Here is a 20,825-nt window from a genome sequence, read left to right as displayed (position 1 = left end):
GTACAATAGAGATGGGTAGGTCTTTCCAGTTATTTCAATTTTTGTAAACACAAAACATAAAATCCAGTCACAGGATTTGACTGACAACTCCCAAAGAACCTATTTTTAAGAGAAAAGGTTTTATATTTCATTGATCATTGGAAATAGTACTGGAAACCAACACAAATAAGGACAAGGTGTGAGAGAAAATCTCTGAATAGGCTTGATTAAAGTAAATATTCAAGGGGATATTACTCAAGTCAGTACCAAGAACTTCAGCCAGTTTTCAAAGCCCTTTGAATTCTCAGAGCTAAGCCCAGTGAATTCAGATGAAAGTTCCTTTTCTTCCACTTTTAAGGGAAGAAATAACTTATGTGAACTTTCTGCAAAACAGCCTTCTGAGTTTAGTAATTGGGGAATGAACCTAAAGCACTGCCAAGACACACAACTAAGCATTTATAAAGCTTAATCTTTCATTCAAATATCAAGTACTGATATATTGAAGAAGAAACAGAGAGGTGTTTCAGTAACGCTGTTTCAAGTTATATAATACCATCCCTTATACATAAAAATCCTAGCTCCTCCATTCTTGCTGCCTAGCCCACATTTTGTACTCTGAGGAACACAGGGACACAGGGCGCATACTAACAACACCAAGTTTCCACTGAACCCAGCAAGAGGCCCAGTGAGGCAAGGACACCACCTGGCCATGCCTCAGCTCTGAAATGATGTCAGCCTATTCAGCTGGGCAACTGGAAAAAAGAAAAAGTCGCTGTTGTATTTCAAACACACACAAGGAGCTATGTATATTACCCCAAAAAGCAGGAAACCACTCTGAACAGCAAATGAGATTCGACAGCCCCCAAGCCTTACTGCATTTAGGCAAGAGGAGTAGGTGGAAGAAGAAGCATTTTCTCCCTTTAGACTCAATGACAGTTACTCCATCTCCCTCTCACCCCATCGCTGTTCCCACAGCCTTTGCAGTATTCCCAAAGTATCACCAAGCTACTAGAACTTTTTGCCCAATAGTCACCACTATGTGCTGACCTACCAGGGCATGTCAATTTAACAAGCGCCAAGTCAGCTCCAAACTCTTCTGTTTTTTCTCTCAGTTCCTAATTCCCTATTTCTCCTTACAAAACAAACAATCCAGAAATTCACTTTGAAATAAACAATAACAATTCTGTAAAGCAAACTTACCCAAATGAGGGACTAAAAGGTCTGCAGAGAAATGCTGACTGAGAACATGCACTCACATCAAATAAAAAATGACCCTTAATTTTGCCCACAATTGACACACACAGGGTCTCTGGACCAACCTGCAGATTCTCTGATACTGAATAAATGCTGAGTTCACATTGCAGAGTTTCATCATCGGAAAAATGAAGTCTGTGCTAAAATTCATGCATTAGATGAACTCAATGAGTGCTCCTGGGCACAAAAGCAAGCTGGAACAGAATAGTGCATATCTGTGGTAATGAACAATCTTAGTCTACAAAACAGGGTGCATAAAAGCCATCTCTCACGAGGGGTGACTAAACTGGACTAGGGACTGAGCCATGTCTGGACACTGTCTGGGGAGAAAGCTAACTATCATTTCCCAAAAGTTACACTAGCAAACATGATTATTACAGACCACCTTCTTCTAGGCCTGGCAGGCTAGGCCCATTTGAATTTTAAACAAGTGGAACTTTACAGGACTCCTCTCTAAGGCCACCTATGCTCGTAAACTTTGCTGGCACATAGTTTTGAACACTTCTCTCTTAATTCAGTTTCATTAGACACTTCAAAGATTTAAAGAACTCTGAGTGGAGACAGAGAAAGACACACACTCAATGGCATAAAAAGCAGAACAGGCAGGAAAAAAAAAAAAAAAAAAAAAAAAATAAAAAAGACAACCATGCTCTCTGGAGAGCAGAAAGTATAATTACATTCAACTGAACTACTCTTCCCTTATGCACATGCCACTGGCAGCATCAGGGTTTGCATCTATCATTCAATCCTGACCTTTAAAATAGATCAGGTACCTTCCAAAAAGGAGCACAATTTTCTGTCTCTATACCTGTTGATACCTTTCTCTTCAACTTCTCAGCTTCTGTGCATCCAACAACTGGGGGATGCCGGCCCCAGTTGTGCCAGAGCAAGAGGTTTTTCCATAGGGAGAGTTCAGAGGCAGCCGCCCAGCTCTCCTGTAGCAAGAAGAATTCTCTTGTGGCTGTTCCATACACAAGTTTGAAGTTAGGGCATCCCTGTGCCACTAGCAGGCTAATGCCAGCATGAAATGTAAAGCAGATCCTTAATGGAAGGGGGTTTTTTGTGGTTTGGGGGCTTGGGCTTTTCTTTTTAAATCCAACTGTAACACAATTTAAGCAAAAGCCACTAAAGTTTGGGAAGAAGCTGCAATAAATCATAGTTATACACAAAGGCCAATTTTTTTCAAACCTGTTCAGTCATTTTAGCATCTACCCCAACATATGGAAAACAGGAACCCAGCATACTTAACAAAAGTAGCTATAGTGTAGATTAAGGCAACTACCAAATTTTAAAATTACCTGTAACTTTTGAAAGTTTTGAGTCTTACATCTAAAAGTAAGAAAAGGTCAACCTATTTTAAAGCACATATCCACATGGTGCTTCTGTCAAATCATTCTTATTATATGGCTTCATTTACAAAATAGATACGTGGAAAAAACAAGCAAAAAACTAAAACAAAACCACTAAACTAAAGAATGAGGTTTGAATCATGCAAATCCTGGAGGTTTGAATGTCTAGAATTATTTTGCCTTTTCCTGAAGTTAATTGTCAGCAAAACTGTCACAGCTATTTGACTAATTAATTTGTTATTAAAATTACCAGTTAAAACAGATTGCCTATAACTATCAGCTTCAAATCTCATAAGTTGAAGATTCAGTGTTTCTCTAAGGAACTAAGAGAACTGCTCCACTTTCCAGAGAAATAACTGCAGAAACATAATTTTCCTTTTCCAATTTATGTGTGTATTAAAATTAAAATAGATACTGAAGTCCATTTCAACCACATATATGTTTTGTGGACTTTAATTGCTGTTTTGCTCCTTCTTCCACCCTACAAGAACTCTACCAAAGATCCACTTTATCTGCTGCACCAAAATGTTTATTTGGCAAGATTATAAGAATATACCAAGTGAAATCCAGGTTTTCAGCCTTTCAATTGAGGTAAAGTTAAAAAAAAATTATTAAGGAGAACACTCGATTGCTTTACAGACCCAGATCCTGATGATAAAGTAGTGTTTTACATCCCATTTCTCCTCTCGGCTGCTGGTGCCTGCCCCAAGAGTGCTGCACTCTGCCTATTTCCAAGTACGAGCCTGCTACTCTAGACTGCAGTGAAAACCCTACATCCAAACAGCATGAATTAAGCAGTAACACTTCATATTGATTATGACATATACTTTGGAAATGTTCCACTCAATCTTATCAAAACACCATGGATACTGACATGTTCAAGACATCCACCACGACCAGTATCTTTGGAAGTAGAAGTTTGCAACCCTAGTTTAACATGTAAGATTCATCAAGGAAAAATTATTTGTTTGCTTTTAGTGATAAAGATCAATGGCAGGAAGTACGATACTACAGAGATATTAAAATATTTGTATGATGCCTGTTTATAAATAGATGAATGTTTACATTATGCTTTTCACATACACAGAAAGAAGCATGCATTCTTCTACCACTACTGCCAATTTATTTTAAGGAAAACCCCCAGCTACTAATCTCATTTCCAGCAAGCATGCAGTGGGCTTATGTCACTCACCTTGAAGAGCAACACTCAAGAAAGCAGGGAAGGAAATTACTTTCACAGGGGAATTTCATGCCTCCCTCATTTATACAGTTATTTACACTACTGAATTTCCTCAAGTGTCTCTATCCTTACATCTCATAAAGGTATCGATAAGACAAACCAGAATTTGACAGTCTCGAGAAATGTACACCACTCTCAGTGCTGAAAGGCTGTTAAATGGCTTTATGAGAATTAGCGTCTCAGGGATTTAAACTACATATTGTGTTGCAACCTAGGTACATAGAATAAGTAGCAACAGGTATGAGATGTTGAGGACTAGCGATTATCATGCATGCACTGTTGCACTACAGGAGATGAAGCACAACAGCGCTTGAGTGGGGCTCCTACAATCCCCAGAGTAAAAAGCATTTGAGTGTTTTACCCCTCATCTCTCTTGGTGGGGGAATCCAAATCAAGGTGTTCTCAGGAATGGAGAATAACAGTAAGCTTCCACCCTGGAAGACAGTTCTCTCACACACACATAATTTACGTGAATTTTATAGTTTCATTCAGCTTTTATTTCTTTGTTCTATGCACAGTAACAATACAGATATTAAGGTTTGCACAAGCATATTACCACAGGCGTCACTGTGTCTCTCGAAGTCTGCTGGACATCAACAACCCAGCAGATGGTCATTACTTTCTATTCCCCACTCTCCATCATCATTAATTCAGGAGCAAACTCATTTCAATGGACGAGCCCCTATTCATAAAGAACTCATTGTCCTGACCAAATTAATAGCGTTAGATCTTGCATTACCAGATGTTCTTCAGAAACACAATAACATTTTATATTATGGAGTCCACTGCACTGTCATTTCTCATCAATATTGCTGTAAAAGACAAATTTACAACCTATTCCCAAAATAAACACAAAACCTCTGTATTTTTGGTTTAGATCCTAGACAGATTTGGCACAAGTGTCCTCAATTATCCTGCAACCCACTTGATCAAAAGCTGTCTACTCTGAGACTAAAAGCAGCACAGTCTTTTGAAAGGCTTCATTTCACCCTGAAGATTAATAAACCCTCAACACTTGCACATCCAGTAAAGAGACAGGCACTTATGGTGCCTATTACGTAAGCAACACAATTTAGACCAATAATAATAATGAATGGGACAAAGTCAATTTGTAGGAATTTGGAGTAGGTCTTCACTGATCAGTCATCAGTAAGATTTTTAATACATGTCAGAATGTTTGCATTAAAACAACAGAAGAATCCTTTTCATAGGAAAAATTTGCAAAAATGAACATCAGTAGACTATAAGCTATCTTTCCAACTTAAGGGAAAAAATTAAAAGTAGAATTTTGAAAATAGCTATATTCTTTGTGAGGAAGAGGTAAAGATCTTTGAAGGATTGTAATTTAAATAAAAATATAACTAAAATAAGCAGGGAGAACTTTTCAGAGAGACAGTATTCACTTCAGTTTTAAGTTACATTGTTATTTTTCCATGGAACTGAAAACACATTCTTACAATCCTGAGTCTCAAAAACTCCTATTGCTGATAGTTTTGTTTAAACCCACTTGTGTGAAATGTTCTGTTTTAAATAAATTGCTATTTTCTGACAAAATATTTCTGGCTAAAAAAATTCCTAACTGACTTCACTTGTAAAGTTGTTTCTGAAATGTAACATTTCATTAAGTCCAATGCCTTTCCTTACTTAAAAGGCTGCATTGTGTATTCTAAAAGATACCTACTCTCATACTGGCAGAAAACAAGCAACATTTGTGTTTTAACCAGTATGTATGGAGGGCATTTTTCCTAAATAATCTATTTCCGCATAGAAGAAACAAATATAACAATTATGATATTAGGATCTTTTCTATTCTATCTTGAAAACAGGATTAGAAGCTACATCTCTAATAATCTTTAACCTGCATTTGATCACAGTCCAAACATACAACTCTTTACTAAGTAACTTCACACATCTAAATTATGTGGTAAACAAACGTAATTCAGTTGGATTTATCATTGAAGTGCAGTTTATAGCCATGCTGAAGGAAGAGTTAGGGCTGCAATGTCTGCAGGACGAAAACACACTCTAGGGAGAGGAACAATGAGTAAGGGAGAAACAGGCATATTTTCTTTTAAAAAAAGAAAACAAAGAAAGAAAGGAAAATCAGTTATGTCTCTTACTAAATTCCCTACTGGAATAATTTTTAATTACAATAGAAACTCATGAACCAAGAACAAAGAGTGTTTGATATACTGCGCTTATGTAACTGAAACTAAGTATGCAAAGGCTGGGGTTTTTTTAATGCATTAAATATTTTTTCAAATTCCTACATAACATAACTAATAAAAAGATTTACTTTTACAAAGGGTCAAGTGGACAGAACATAATTCTCCCAGAAGGAAATCAGATATTTAGTATCTTCAAAGTGATGCCCGTGATGATAAAAGCAGTAGCTAACCTTTAGAGGTTGAAGGTCTTGTTGAAGTTTCTTTTACTGAACAGCTATGCATCATGCTCTAATGAATATCTGCCTCAACAGAACAAGTATTTTTAATTTTTAATAGGATTTTGGTCAGTGTGTATATTCATCAGTGCATATGTACTCAAAGAGCTGTAAAAATTTTGTAAAACAATCTACAGTCCTGCTATAAGTCACGTATTGCATCTTTAGTTTATGATAAGTCACATCTGTCCCCAAAGCCAGGATTTCATAATTAAAAGATCTTAGCAAACTTTAGTATAGCAATTTGAATACACTGGCACACAAATCTTCAAGTGTTTCTCATGAGTAATTCAAGAGGTACAGAACAATACATCAATGTAGTGCTTAGAATTGCTAAAAGCTGTAATTAACAATTTACTATCTTTCTTAAAACTTATAATGCAATCTTTATAAAACTCAATGTTTTAAGAGATCCATAAAATGGAATTTACAACGACTTGAGCAAATGGATTTCAAATGATTCTGTGGGTTTTTCCTGTATTACTTGGCTGGTGCCATGACTAATATTTAGCTACAACATAAAGCTTGCCAACAGATGTAAGATAATTCTGAAATCCTATGGGGATAGGCTAAATGTTTAAAAAGCTTTGGAGGCATGAACAGGGTCTCTTGTGTGTCTCACTCAAACAGCAAAAGGGTTATTTAGATGCTTGAATTACTCTTAGACAAGCTTTCAAATAAAAACCAGAAAAAAAACCAACCTCGCCATTTTGCCACTAGATGAAAGGAGAAAAACCTACTCAGTTTAAATTTAAATTTGAGGTTATGGCACCTGCTTTTTCATTTTCTGAAGTTTTTTTCTGATCAGGGAATGACAAAAGTTTAACCTTACCTATGCTGGACAATCACACAGTTGATTACTCCACACTGTCTGCAAATTTAGAGTACAGGTGAAAATCATGTCAAACGAAGAGTCACTATTTTCATGCCCGTTCTACCAACACCATAACAGCATATATAGCACTGGGACATTAATTACAGCACAATTCACTTATGGTACCATGAATTTTGCATTCAGCTATGTTGATGTTCACCTACAGCACAGTTCTTGCTCACTTTTCCTGTCTAAAGTGTCCAGGTACATCTGTCATTTAAGAAACCTATTTAGCTTAAGGAAGGATGTAAGCTTTCAGCTAAATGGTGTCTTATGGATAGGAAGTTGAACATCTCAACACCTCCTTTGTTAAATGATGTACTCTTAAGAGAACGGGGACAGAGCAGCTCTTGGGATAGCCAAGTGATAAGAAGAGGCTGAGAAAACCTTCAGTTTTATCCAACACACATCACAAACCCCCGAGAAAGAGGGCAGCGCTACTCAGTCGCTGATTTGAGTTCACCAGCTTCATCAAAGCCCAACATAATCTCTATTCAAGTACCAATATATTCAGACCATGCAAAAGCAGAGTCCTGGCACCTTGCTTACAAGAAATGCTGCAATTAAACAGGATAAAAGCAAAAGGAAGGAACAAAGGACAACAAAATAAGTGGTAAGGACTCAGATTTACACAGCTCTTTCAATTAATGGTTTTTCAAGCACTGTGCTTGGCAAGAAAGAACAAAAGGGTCCCCTGTTCAGGACACACTCAGGGTATGCATAGAGAACCTACCACTTTCACCTCTTTATAATACAAGAGTCAAAAAGAAAAAAAATTTGTGGAAAAATTGTGGCTGATGATGTGATGGGCAAGCTGTGGTATACTCCACTACCACACCCAGCTTTTTTACTGACCTCCATCAATCATTTCCCCAGACATGGGGAAAGTCCCATTCTTCTCTCAGGCCAGACCCTTATCTATAGTTCACCATTCATCTGACCCCAAAACTTCCTTCTCTGTTATCTGTGAAGTCAGGTAAGGAGTTTCATCCATCCCTAGCTCCCCTCTCCAGGAGGACAGGAACACACCATAGAGCTGCCCAATTTGTTCCTCAGCACTTCCAAGAGCTATGCTTCAATACATCAAACAAAAGACGTTCTAGCAGGAGTTGGACAATGACATGACAGACTGAGAAACTGCATCATAGACTGAAAGCTGTGTGAATATTTCAGCTTTTGAGTCCTTGGTATGAATGCTATTTTATTTCTCCCCTTTCCCAGAGAAAGCCATTTTCAGTGTGATTTTGGAGTGTTAAATCTGCAGTGACCATATTATGTAGACTCATTACCTACAACCTGCAACCAAACACAGTAAACACAGTACATCACTGAAGTCTTTGAAAGATTTCATTGTTGTTGTTGTTGTTGTTGTTGTAAAATATACTTATTTGAAAAACAAGTAATTCTCTTTCATTGTGCAATTTGTTTTTCTGCTCTGGCTACACCTGTGACAGAGAAACAATACTGTCACATGTCACCCGTACCCCTCTATTAGCTACTCCTGAACAGGAAAAAAAAAAAGAAAAAAAAGTAATCTTCAAGACAGTTTCACTGCTGTACAGGATGCTCACCAGAAAACAACAGATGTGCTATAATCACTACTGCCCATTCATTTCCTTTCTGTCAGAAAGAAAGCAGTGGTCATCAATTAAGAACTCCTATCTACAGGACACAAAAGGAAGTATACACTTTTCCTTGGTCATTTGACCGCAACAATAGGAGATGGCAGCGGGAAAGGACCGACCACTCTGAGCAAGCATGGCTGGGGGTGGAAGGGGGGGAAGATAAAGTTGACTGGGCTTGTGATTTGGGATTTATTCTTTAAATGAATATGAGAAATTTTATTCAACACTTTAATATACAAATGTTTAAAAAACAAATAACATTGTCTACAAATTACACAAAATGTTAATTATATTATGCCTGATTTTGTCCAGACAATTCAGTTAATCTTTTTCAAAGCAGAAAATCCCAAACATGTGAGCTGACAAGAGAATTAAGCAGCATCTGGAAAAGCTGTTTTATCAATTAACAGAGCCTTTTCTGAAACAGTTATCACAATTTTTATAAAACCGTTAGTCTAAATGTACTATATGTTTAGACTTTCAATATGTCACTGGCATAAGTTGTTTGGATTAATATTTTTAAGAAGTCTAGTCACATCTGTGAATCTTTCTGTTAAAAAGATTACATTTGCTGGTCAGCTCATCACTCTGAAGTAGAATGACAGCTTTCATAAAACTGCCAACAACAGAGAACCCAAGAGATGGGCTTTATATTATGGCTGTTTCACAACTGTAGTCAGCCACAAAGGGTTTGGGAGAAACTTATTAAAAATTGTTAGCCTTAATTAAGGTATTAGGCCCTAATCTAGCATGCTAAATTAAACCCCAAATATTCCCATGGACACTAATGCAACGGCTCGAAAAGCCTGCTAGGCGCTTCCCACGATAGGAAAGCTTTTACAGGCCTTTACATTGCAACTGAACCCCTGGTTTTGCCCTGTACCTCTGCTTCATCGCATACCAAAAATAGAACCGACTTACAGAAAAGCTCACACGTGGGCATAGCATCATTCCTCTCCACCCCCTCAGAGGTTTGCAAGCCCTCATACCATTAAAGGCATGGCCTAAACAAAGCATTCAGTGATGCACAGACACTCGAGGAATTTTTTTATGTATTGACTTTTAGCATAAACACATTGCTTATTAAAACTTATCCTGAATTGTCAGAACCAAGTATATTGATCTGATGTTTCCTTCTGTTACAACAGATGTTATGATTTTAAGAGCTGATGAAGCTCATTTTAATTCCTTCCAAAGATTAGAGTATTCTAACCACTGACTTACTGAAAAAATTAAAATCAGACAATATTGTTATATAAGTCAAATGGATAATAGTAAACTATAACCAAATTTCATGGAATGTCTCCCCCACCACCTCCAAAAGTTTTTCAGAATGAAAATATCCTTAGAAGTTCCAGACTTAAGTCTGCCATGTGAACAAAATTTTGCAAAATTACTGGTGGTTATTTGGTAAGATTTAACCATTACTCTATTCTTTTTACAGAACACTACTTCTCATATTTTAGGTTTCTTCCTTTTTCCCACGAAATTAATTCCTTACTATATGCACTTCATCTAGTCCTTGAATGCCTTGTCCCATTAGTTGATACATTCCCACATACTCCAGTTTTGTTGATACTACAGTTTTTTGAAGCACTTCAAAGTGAATGATTGTCTGCCATGGATCCCAGAGAATCTTAGAAAATCTTCTGCATCTTAGGCCGCAGACACAATCCATGTTATCTCAGCTTTCAGAAAAGAGGTTATTCGAGTCTGACAGTCTGATTTAGCTTTTCTGTTCAGCAACTCAAAACCGAGGCCAAGCACCATATTTGAAATGAAATGGAAATCATGGGAGGGGGGATGTTTGTGCAAATAATTCACTCCAAGGTCACTAGGCAAATACTTTGCATGCATTTGGATATGCACAAATTTCAAACTAAATAAATAAAATGATTTCCTGTGTGGAAGCTGGGAATGTACAGCCCCTCCACATTCATGAATGAAAAAATATTCTAGTAATTAACTATCAGTAAATAACACAGAAAACTAGTGTACTGAATTTAGGTCATGCCAATTATTTTTCTCTAATGCATGTTGAAACATGCAACCTTATTCAAATCTTGCTATTTTTAGAAAACACTGAAGAGGAATTTCTGGTCTTTCCTCTTGCAGCCTCTGCAAAATGTTTTCCTACTGTTCTCCCTTGGATCCAAAGGGAAGTAACATCTCACTAATGTTTGTCAGATGTAAGTTTCAATTTAATGCTATGCAGTCCTGCAAGTGCTTCTCTAGTACAGTTATGCAATCTCAAAGCACTGGAGCTAAAATAAAGTTTCCATTCTCCTAAAATTTTATAAAATTCTAACACAGTTGGATGATAAATACAAAATTATATTAAAAGTCCCACTAAGAGGTAAAAGAATTATTAATTAGTTGTCTAATATAGCATATTAGTATTCCCTCTGCAGATTACAGAAGCCAGAGTGACAATTAACACAATGCACTTTTTTTTTTTTAATTATAAACTAATCCATGCTACACTGGTTCCAGCATTAGCATTGGAAGGAGTGAAGTAGCTTACTTATAAGGCATCAAGTTTTTCAAAATAGCAGTGTCTGTGCTGTTACCCACTGAATGTTTGCTTTTTTCAGAGAGAAGAAAAGACTCCTTTGGGTTGGCACCAGCACTGAGGAGGAAAGGAGGAGAAAGGGATCTTGCCTAAAGCTCTCCTATTTAATATTTTCTGTGGAGTTTCCTGCCAGCCCTATCATGAAGATTTCTGGAATGTCAATTTGTTTCAGATAACCAAATTAGTAAAATCGGTTATTACAATCGAGTTACATTTCCATGGCATCTAATTCTGCTTTTCCTATGCTCTGAAGTTCCCCATGTCTCCCAAGAATTTCAGGCAGTGAGATTACATAAACAAAATTAAATCCCTAAAAAATAAACTAAGAAACAACAATTTCTTCTTAAAATGTCACAGGAAACCTCAGGAGAACACAGTCATCCCAGATCTCCCCAACCCCAATCTCCCCGTCCCCATGGATATACCATTGTTTCTTCATGCAAGTGGCATTTATAATTCCAAATGGGCAGAATTAAGCAACCAAACAAAACTTCAGCTACAGACCTCTAGCAAAATTTCAGTTACGGAAACAAGGACTAAAAACAAAGACTTAACCTCCCCTAACTGCTTAGGGCTTTCCCCCTCGAGTTTAATTTAATTAGCATAAAACCCCAAGAAAAAAAAACACTGTCCCAGCCAACCCACACATCAGGCCCATGCAGCACACTGACCTACTGTGGATTTGCATACTAAGCAGCCTCATGGTTAACCTGAGGCACATTCACTATACAGCAATAATAATCATCTCAGTCAGAGGTACAGCAAACATCATCTCATACTTAAAATTAAAAAATTAAACAAAAAGTTAAAATAATAATAAAAAATTTACCTGGTAGAGCACTCACCAAATATATTACTGTTGGGTTAGGCAAAGTGGAGTCACTTTTCCTTTCCTCTGTTGAATCTCCGCATTCTGCAGAAAGGAGGGTAGAAATTATGGAATTAGAGAAGGGATAAAAGGCAGCACAGCTGCACAGCTCAGTGAGGGTCCACACTCACTCTGGTTTATACCCACTAAGTCATGCTTGCTGTATGTACTGCCTGCCTGTTCTGACTTAAAGAGTAGCTGAATAAAACATAGCACGAGCTGAATCGAGTTCAGACAAGCTAAAGGGTCAGATTTTGAATAGGAATTAGACACTAATGTGATTCTGAAAATCCCATTAAGAGCCTTTAGCAACTCTGCCTACCTGTATATCTTTAAAAATCTAGATCAGACAGCTTGCCTATGGTCGTGCTGTACATCTGTGGTGGGGCAAGGAAGTGCTGCTGGGTTCCCAAGCTCTAAACCCCAAGGACTTCAGGTCACACTCCTTCTGGAAATTGTTAGCGCTGATTTTCAACTTAATTACCTTTAATGCCTGGAAACTTCTATCCAGGTAATCCCTCACTTTCCTGGTAAGCAACACCGGTGGCCATTACAGCACATCAGAGACATGGTCACTGAGATCTGCCTGGAACCTCCATCTGATCTAGGTACTTTTACAAGGTCAACAAACCATGATAAATATTCAAATGAAAATAATGTTTCTTCTACCACTTCAAAAAAACCAGCTATCTAGATAGAACCATGGCACAGCTTTTTCTTGCAAAATGTATTAATCCACATTAAAGCCTAAAAAATGGAGGATTCTTGATTTAACTAGGGAAAGAACTCACTTCCTTTGCTAAATTTGTAACCCTTCCCAGCTTCAGAATATCAACTGCAACTGAACAAGGATACCTTTTTTATTATTTTCATTTCTCTAAGACATTCCTTTACATTTTCCTGTTCTAGGGGACCCCAAGATTAATTCACTTCTCCTTCTTTGCTATTTCTGTGCTATGGACTGAGCCAAAGGTGACAGTGAACAATCCACAGAAACCAAACATCAAATGTTCTTGCTCTGAACTTTCAAGAAACTATTTAATTTTTTTCTTCTCTTTTTTATATCATCATAAGGCCTGTTTATATACTTGGAGTGGAAACAGTGCACATTCAGCTGCAATTGATTTCCTGTATGGCAAAATACCTCAGGCATTCAGCTGGCTGGGAACACTACAGAGGCCTCTTACCATCACCAGTTTTTTGAGACCAGGAAGCTCTGCCCAATGCTTGTTCTTATGCCAGAAAAAATACAAGTTCCTGCTGAGTGTCCAATTTAATTTGGTCTAGGCGAACCAAATCATAAACAGGCAAAATTTTATGTTTCAAAAACCCATTTAAAAAAAATACTGGTCTACTTTCAACTTCAACAGTAACACCATCAATTTAATCTTACTAATGCAGCATAACATTCATCTACAGATGTTTTTTACATACAAAAACTACTCCATCTGAAATTTTCTTTTAACAAAATATCAATACATTTTCCCTCTCCATGCTATCTTTATAGCAGTAAATTAACACTACAGGCAATTTCACGACTAAAAGAGTATATTTTTTTTTTCTCTTTTGATATCACTGAGTGACAATTATAACAACAATTTTATTTTACTTCAATAAGTTTTTTTTCTGTTCATAACTGAATACAGAAAAGCTTCCACTAACACTTCTATGAATCTGAAGGAAGAAATACATGAGTAGTCTCACCAGGTTCCTACCATCAGACTGTAATAGCTGTAACATTCAAATGCCCAACCACCTGACTATACCTCAGATTGTAAATTAAGTGAAACAAAAACACAAAGTGAGCTGTAATTACCATCCTACTTTCCATTTAGTTCATGCATGTTTCCTTAGTCTCAAATCCTCCAGAGTCAAAGGACTCGACTTCAAGTGCTTGAGAAAGCAGTTTCTTTAAGAACTCTAGAAAGAGACAGACTGGCAATGCACCCACAACCATTTAAATATACACACATGAGTACGTATATATATATATATGTGTACGTGTGCATATATGCTTATATATATATAAAAGCATATACATACGTTTATGTATATAGAATATACATACATACACCCATTATATATAAAGAAATGAAAATCAGGTGGCCAGACAATCCTGAAGAAGTCTAAATTTTATAGGGGTACTTTTGTTTGATAGTAGCTTTATCAATTACAGTTTCTTAGTTCTTGACTAAAATTATTGGCCAAAAGCTGAGGTATTCCCTAAACCCCAGAGGACACAGTGGCCTTCCAAAACCTTTCAACTGATGACTTCTGACAGGATTGGGCAGTCACATTCAAATTGACTAAAGTACAGGCTCCTGGATGCTACTGAGTGTTCTTCTATGAACCTTCTTTAACTTTTCCAAGAGTTTTCTGCAGATCTTGGTATTATCATACTATATAACAGAACAATCTGTAAGGAAAATGAATTTTTCATACTTCGATTTATCAATTCAGTGATTTATCTCTCAAACGTCAGTCTAAAAAAAACGAACACTTTTATACTAAAAACACTATCACAAAGAAAACACGTGCATGTTCCCTTCAAGAAAATTATTAACAAATAAACTGTTGTTTGTCCTACAATTTCTATTTCATCTTTAAAAAGCTTGTATGTCTTAAAATAGTCTTAGTTAATCTAGAGATATATCACAATTATTAATCAAAAAGCATTACCTTCTAATTACTTTTAGGAAATATACAGGATTAAAGCATCAAGCAAGTAGCAGCTTAAGAAGCAAAAGCCCAAAGAAACCTGCATTCATGTATTTAAACTGACTTGAACCATAATCTCTGGCTGTCCTGTGAAAAACACTTTGGCACTTGGACTTCACACTGTAATGTTAAATTAGAAGCCCAGAAACTTGAAAACTGTCTTCCAAAATGTTGTAAAATAAAGGTTCTCTTTTTAGCTCTTTTTAGCATGGGAGGCAACCAAAATAATTTTCAGTAAGTGGATGGGTGCTTTACTTCATTCTCTTAGGAGACATTGAGATTATCTTCACCTCCGTTTTCCTCCAAAGTGTAAACGACACACAACCCTTCTGTGTTACACACTCCCTCAGTCCCAGATTGAGGTGCTTGGTGAAAGGCTAACATTATCACTTTACTCCAATAAACCGGTTCCCTCAAATGACCTGGTTTGAGTTTTGAAATCTCTGCTGTTTAAGGATTTCCTTATCCTGTTTCTGCTGGGGTAAAAAACCAAAGTGAGCCAAAGCCACCCAATTACGTATAATTGTGTTCCACAAACTTACATGTGGGAATTTGCTTAAATTACAAGTAGGATATCAAGACACTTATTCCATTCATTGTCATCCCTGCTCTCTTCTAATCCTCATCACACCTCACATCCAGACAACTCCATCCTTACAACTTGGATTATATTGTGCAATGGACATATTAAAATTGTGTCAACATATACTGTAGCATTTTAAAACAAACATCCTTGTGAAACAATTCCACAGCAAAGCTCAGAATAAAATTATTTGTAGAAGTTCACATGTTTTAGAAAACAAACCACTGTCAAGTTTAATCATCAGTGAAAAGGACTAAAGTAAAAATTCGGCATGACTTTATATTGAGCTACATGCCAGTTCTTAAAGCCCAACTTTTGTGGCCAAGGAAAGCAGCTTGATGTTACAGCATCAAGGGAAGGCCACATACTGTAGCACCTTCTCATCGCACGACATGACTGATGAATAGACCGACAATGTGCTGCATCCCAAGGAAAAAGATTTATTCCACAGGCAATCAGCTGAGAGCTTTCCCAAATATATTAAGCAAATTTCATGGACTAAGAACATGCAGCGCTCCTGGAGTTTCTTTGACTCTACCCATTCACAACAGTGAACAACACAAAGCTGAGTTACATGAGAAGGTCAAGAGCTGAGTGAATCTTTGCCAGAACTCCTCCAGACCATCCCTTGTATAACCTCAAACTGTCCCAAGGAAAGAAGTCAGTACTGGGCAAGTATGGGCATAGACAAATAACTCTGATCCAGGTATCAGAACTAATTACCTCCTGATATGACTCAGGATTCATAACTAAAAAATAAATGGAACCAACCCAGTACATTTTTCTGAAATAATCTTGGCACCACTGATCCTCTGTTAAATATTGAAAGAACTCCTCGTGCAGCACTGACATTGCTTTAAAGAAGAGCAAAAGGCTGGGGGGGAACAAAAAAACCCCAACAAAACCCAACATGTAGCAGGTAGACTCCTCATCACTACAAGACAGTGGTAATGAAGATGCATTCAGATGGCCCTAGCACCCAAATCCCCCTGGAAGCTCAAATAGTTGCATGATGCACATAGCCAGGCTGGGCAGGTTCATCTGTCAGATATCTACGACAGCACTATCCCCTAGAAATGAAAGAGACTCACAAGCAACAGATCTTCACTGCAAAGGCTGATGACCAGCTTTTCTTCTGAAGACAGCAAATGAGACCATCAGGGTTTTGTTTTTTCAGAATTCTTCCTTGAAAGGCAGACAGCTCCTATCCTATCCAAACAGCACACAAGAAATCCTTGCAGGGAAGAAATCCTTTCTCCTCCATACCCCACCCGTGCATATCACAGGTCCCATCACATCAACGCTTCACCAATGAACAGTAGGGAAAAAAAAAAATCCCCTTTTCTCCTTTGCTTTGACCTTGTGGGAATCTGAGTCAGTGCCTGTGCTGTGCTTTGGATAAACAAAATCCTTTGGAGGGGCCTGAGGAGTGCAAGAGATAAATTCATGTTTGGTAACAGCGGTGGTTTATCGGCAGGACCCTCTGCTACAGAGTCGAGGGAAGAACCTCTTCAAGATGGTTTCTTCTGGATCTGCACTGTGCGTGGCAGCAGCGGGATAGCCTAGCTCTAAGACTGAAGAACTCAAGCGACATTGTCAGCACGCACAGCCGTTACTGAGGAAGCACTCCTGTGTTGGTAACATGACACACTACCAAAGAGTGCTGCTGCAGGTAAAGTGGCAAAGTGCAAACTGCAGTAATGGAGATGCCAGATATCAGCTCTAAAATCTGCCCAGCACAGCTTGTGCCTTGGCAACCCATTCTGTCCTTCACACTAAAAGAAAAGTGGAGTTTTCTTAATGCTCTAGTCTGCATTTCCCCACTGGTAGGCTAAATGAAAGTAGAAAATGATTCCTGAAAAGGAGTGCCTTCAGAAAACCTTGTCCTTTTCATCTGAGAAATTTGCCTAGCACTGAGTCTCCTAGCACAGACAGCTCAAATACCAATTTAGGAACAACATCACCTAAAGCAATGGAGGAACAGAGGCATGCCAAGATACTGCCCTATAAATCAGAAAGAAGTCTTGGAGATTAAATGGTCATTGATGCCCTCAGCAGCTTACCAAGAAGCCTGTACTGTGCCTGATGCCTGGTGCTGCAGGTAGATGTTAAGAAAATAGGGTAGTGGCTTTCCCCTGAAAAATCTGGGAAAAACTAATAAGATTAAATGAGTCCAAGCTCAGGAGGAGATGTTGGAGCTGATATCCTCATACCACAAGACAGAAGAGCCTTCACAGTACAACCAACCTGAAAGGGCAAAGATTTTAAGAGGCTATATCCAGTGAGGAGTGTACTAGGTGGGCCTTTCTGCCTGCACGACAAAGACAGCAACCTCCTCAAGGCAGCAGGAGCACAAAATGACCAAGACAAAGAAAGTCAGAGATTTTTGACTTCAGATTCATCTAACTTGAGACTGACATTTATCAGAGTAGACTGATGGAAAAGAGACCTTACAAACTGGTAGAGGATGAGGGAAGATAAGCCATCTGTCCAAATTCAGTAATGCTTTTTTGGTAAATACATACTTGTCTACCATTCAAATAGGCTAAGACTGCTGATTCTTCTGAGAAATCAGTGTTTCTGCAACAGGTTGAATCTGTGATGACATCACTCCAGTATGACACCTCTCTGAGCAACTACTGAGGTATGTTATCAGGATAACGACAAGGAATTGGAAAGTAAACAGTGACAAAGCTTCATAAGCACTTGAGTATAAAGCATGCTCATCCTGGCAGTACTAAACCTGCTTTCTAGCCAGATATTAACTTGGTTTCAGTGTAAAACAGTAAGTGGAAAGCTCTGTGCATTCTGAAGTGATAAAGATTACAGACATGTAGAACAAGTAGTTCATCTCATCCACCTAGTTCCAAAATTATTTACAAAGAAGGAACTATAATTTTTCCTTAGTGTCAGGCAGCAAGGACACAAAGCATGATATTACTTTATACTGAAGCACCACAGATCAGTAGCAGCAGTGGAAAGCAAGCAGTTCTGCCACTGCATTTCTGAAATGCATTGGGACCTCAACTATGAACCTGAACTCACTGGGACAGGCAGTGCAAATACAGAAAAAAAACCACAAAACAAAACCAAAAAACCCCAAACAGCAAGTTGATACTGGTATGAAGAAATCACAACAAAGCTGCAGCAGACAGTATATCTAATCTTAGGGGATATATATGAGGGTAAATATCAGTAAATACTTTAATAAAGCAGAGTTTACATGGGGTTAACGAGGAAAACTTGCCTATGTTAACAGATAATGCTGAAAGATTTCAACCATGACCATGAAAAGAAGCTGGCTGTTACGCTGTATTACGCTGTCTCCAACACCACTCCTTACCAACCCAAACAGCCCTCTGCTTCCCAAGCTAGGTATCAAGGTTTTATCTTCAATAGCTCTGAGTAAGCAACCGAGCAGGTGATTCAATCACTGTTCCCATGACACACTTTTAATCTCTGCTCCGTACTTCCAATGAAAGCACACACATATCCTACCAGCAGAAAACATTAGCTTCACGGTACTAATGCCTGGAGAGTGATCCTGAAACATCTGAATGGAGACGAAGGTTCAAATATTTCCAAGTTAACAATCATCAAGTTAGGTTTTAAAACATCTGGGTAGGGCTCCCATGCAAGTTTCTACAGAATGCATGCTTACGGAAAGAAGTTTGGCACCTCTTGCAATCTGAAACTCAATGATGGAGCAGGTAAGCAAGACTTACAGGATTCAAAGTTATTAGCACTGCTCCAGTCACAAGTTTACATGGGAAACTGCTGCCAGCCCCAAGCTATACTTGTTCACTACACTTATAACAGACACTACACTTATAAAACACACATACAACTTTCACTGGCATAACCACCCACAGTCCTGTAGAGGACTAAGAATCAGGACTCATGGAGCTTATGCCAAGGAAGGAAGAAAGAAAATCCTCAGATTAGCTCAGTTGGTTAGAGCACACCAAGGTTGTGGGTTTGATCCCCGTATGGGCAATTCACTCAATAGCTGAACTTGATGATCCTTGTGGGTCCCTTCTAACTGAGAATATTCTGTGAAATAAGAATCAAGTCAGATGCATCAAGTATTTTTTATAGACAATTTTTTAAACCATCACCTTCCTTTGTATTTTCACAGCAATGCTCTGCATCGTGATTAGTGAAAACACACTTAGTGAATTACCCCCATAACCAAGTTCTTCAGAAGGAATCTCAGTCAGCAGCTGAGAGTGGGTTTAAGAGTTGGCAACTTTGCTTGGATAACTGCTTCTTTCAGGCCTCCTTGATAAGTATCAGTGGTTTTCCCCTCTATTTCCTTCCCCAGTCCTCCCTGACTAGGCCCCTTTCTTTTCCTGCATTTGTAATCAAATTCGCAGCTAAACTTATTTTAGGCCAAGATCATAATAACTCAACTACTGGTAAATCAGACTAGATAGATTTATTTGATACAACAACCACAACTGAAAAGAAGAAGTTTATATCCTTTAAGTGATTTGAGAAACTTAAAAAACTAGTAGATAGTAAAACTTTTTTTTTTTTAAATGAATTAACACAAACAGGCTTCGCTGACACTTTTAGTTATTATTTAATCAGTTCACATTCGTCTCTTGTATTCTTAACACACCTAAAATGCTCCTGTACTCACAATCGTAACTGTTGCCACTGCACTAAGACTGATTTCCCTCTTCACTGGCTCTGCTCCTGGTTTCCATCTTGGTTTTGTGGTTTCATCCACCTGCTCTGATGTGTGAGGCTTTTCCAAAGCCCCGAGTCTTGGAGCATGACATCTGATGGGAATCTCAGCTTTTCTTTCAAAAATGAAAAAAAATGTGAAAATGTTACTTTAATAAACTTCAAACCCCAAAGGAACTGAAAAATACTACAGGATTAATAGCTAATAAACCAAACACACAAGTTCAGGAAGCTTGAGCCATGATTGGGGTGCGGAAGACATTGCTTAGGACTAGTGATGCAGCCCAACTCTTTAGGTGTTTTTTGTTAGTCTCCCAGAATGAGAGGCTTAATCAAGTATTAAATGAGTAGCTATTAGAAATGCTTTGAAAAGCAACCTAAAAAAAAAGGGGGGGGGGGAAATCTAGGCTCCACATCCTTTGCATTCTAAGTTTACAAGAATAACACTTCCACTTTTTTTCTGGTGACAGTCCTACAAGCTAAAATTTCTTACGTGCAACAACAGTAATGCAGGTTCTTAGAACTAACCATTCAGCAACAGCTTTGCAAGTCTTTCAGCCATTCACAACTTTGCTGAGGGCTGCAATAATTCTTTTTCACCACCTCCCCCACTTAACACTAGAAAAGC

The 20,825-nt window shown here is 38.0% G+C and overlaps 1 protein-coding gene across 1 annotated transcript in view; it reads right to left on the bottom strand.

Moving 5' to 3' along the window:
• PLEKHG1 (pleckstrin homology and RhoGEF domain containing G1) overlaps positions 1 to 20,825 on the bottom strand; it is a 133,451-nt gene that overhangs the window by 108,616 nt on the left and 4,010 nt on the right. Inside the window, exon 2 of the mRNA XM_027891171.1 lies at positions 12,182 to 12,249. The gene's annotated coding sequence lies outside the window, so the exon portion shown is untranslated. The remainder of the gene's footprint in view (positions 1 to 12,181; positions 12,250 to 20,825) is intronic.

Source organism: Empidonax traillii, unplaced genomic scaffold, assembly GCF_003031625.1.
Source record: "Empidonax traillii isolate 1590-97213 ecotype Southwest subspecies unplaced genomic scaffold, ASM303162v1 scaffold311:size671644, whole genome shotgun sequence".
Lineage (NCBI taxonomy): Eukaryota > Metazoa > Chordata > Aves > Passeriformes > Tyrannidae > Empidonax > Empidonax traillii.
Note: the sequence above shows the minus strand (reverse complement) of the source record. Positions and strands in the feature narration are given on the sequence as shown.